This window comes from Echinops telfairi, unplaced genomic scaffold (assembly GCF_000313985.2).
Source record: "Echinops telfairi isolate 266 unplaced genomic scaffold, ASM31398v2 ScPeMD7_7455;HRSCAF=8493, whole genome shotgun sequence".
Classification (NCBI taxonomy): Eukaryota; Metazoa; Chordata; class Mammalia; order Afrosoricida; family Tenrecidae; genus Echinops; species Echinops telfairi.
Window position 1 is genome coordinate 13,682 of NW_022111355.1, and position 2,373 is coordinate 16,054.

A 2,373-nucleotide genomic window follows, 5' to 3' on the forward strand; every position below is an offset into this window, starting at 1 on the left:
GAACAATAACAGAAAGGAATGGGCCCTATTTGTTGTGGGATAAACAGTGGTGTCTGCTTGATCTAGACAGCTGATACCTCTCAGTGAGAATGACTCCCAATCCATTCTTGATAGCTGATGTTAAGGAGAATAACCTCTGACCTACTTTCGCTGATCACCTAGTGAACAGTCATTGTCAAACTAAATCTGGCATATATTTTGGGGAAACAATTTAAGAGAAATCCTTCTGTTCCCCACAAGGTACTTGTGCAAAATTTTCTTCTTAGTCAAAAGAGACTTTTTCTTACTGATTAATAAAACACAATTTCTTCCATGAAGAGCTGGTTAGTGCTTTCTTGACACAATAGGCCTGCATTAATGTTCTACACTCTTCCCTGGAATTTCTCTCACTACTCTGAGAAAACAAAATAATTGTTACCAACATGGTGCCCATGATCGATAAAGGAAAGTCAAGTTAACATTTCCCTGAAACTGATGTAATAGATTGCTTTTTCAAGTTATCTACAGATACGCAGGTTTGAATTATTTGCAAAATAAAGTATCGTGTTTTTTTCTCAAAACATTTAAATTAATACACTAAAGTCTTGACGGCATAGGTGGCACGCATTGTGTTGCTAACTGCAACATCAGCAGTTTGATACCACTACCCAGCTCTGTGGGAGAAAAATGAAGATTTGAGTACCTTTTAACCAGAGGGCCTCTTCTTCTGGCACTGTAACATATAATGCTACATTATGATTCATGTATTTGTCAGTGGTTTATATTCCAGAAGTGGAACATCTGGTCCTTACTACTAGTTTGCTCACTTTGGAAGTTTTGCAGATCCTATTCACCGTGGATAATACTGCTAGTAATTGACATACTTGGCGGGTAGCTTTAAGAATAACAACATGGAAGTTTTGACAGTGCGACACACTGACAGAGCAGTGGAAGACTGTAATACATAGAGATTTGTGATCATGAAAACATGGTATATAATTGCTCAGAGAGAACATTAACTTAATTGTCTCATTTAACCAGGTATTCTCTTAACCCAGTTACTGGTACAATTGTGTGTATTTCATAAATAACAAATTACATTGAAATAATGATACTTTTCATACCTACTACAGCTAGGTTTGTGAAGATCTTCACCATCACCTCTCTGTAAAGTTGCTTCTGAGAAACATGCAGCTGTGCCTATTCTTCTGCGGTAAGATCCACAGCCACATTCTCAACAGTCACTGAGTCCTAAAAGAGCCAACACAATCTATTTTATCTAAGGACTAAGCAGTCAAATACGTGTGAAAAGAAAGATGAAGCTTATAATCCTGAGGAACTGCTATTTCAAAGGGATTTGACGCATGGTTGTATGTTCTATTAGATCTACCTTAGGGTTTAACTATTATTGTCATTCTCTAACCATCAACATTCAACATTCTCTTCTCCAAAGATTTCATCTCTCTCATGTCATAGATTTATAAATAGGAGGAAACTTCAAATTTTTTGTCAAAACGTTATATCATCTTTAATTCCATTTTCTATTCACCGTGTGAAGTCTCCAAAATCCTACAAAACAGTATTCTCATCCCTTCCCATTGGACTGTCCAAATCCAGTCGGTGTCCTAACAGAAGAGTTTCCAGGAATCAGAAACTCTCTACTCTGAACACCATAGTCCTCATAATATGCACTATAAACACTGTATTCCAAACCATATCTTCTGGAGTGGGCTTGGGAACGCCATCCTTATCAAGAACTAAAATATTTTTCAAAAAAATGTAAGTGAATGTTGAAATATTATCAATTAAGAAGTACTGCAAGATTGGCAGCTTTCCGTTTACTTGTTTTGGTCTTTTTTTTTTTTGCCTCGAAGTAGCATATGGTTATGAACTGAAGGAATGGAACATATTCTTCAAATGTGCAATGAAGTTTAGGGATAAACAAGGTATCAGCAATTGACTGAGTAGCACTTAATGTTTAAACAAACACATGGAAAGGTGGAAACGACCTGTGCTCACAAATTAGGAAAACAAGTACTTGTCCACAGACTGGTGGATGGACATCAATAATGATGTGAATTAAAAAAAAAAGTATATTTAAACAGAACATGTACATTTTCAAACATTATTATTATGACACAAATATAAAATTCTGCTGAAAATAATTCAAAAACAGCTGAAATTCTAGATCAGTGGACCTCCCAGAAATTCAAGGTTGATTGAGAAGAGCTTCTGATATTGGTAATATCAGATGGTTCTTATATAAGATTCGGTAAGATAATACAATAAAAATGCTGGTCTGTCTCATTGTATTTATGGTATCATTATAGTAGGAAAAACGGGAACGCTATTCAAACAGAATAATGGGATGTGGTGTGCTTTAAAATAAAGAAA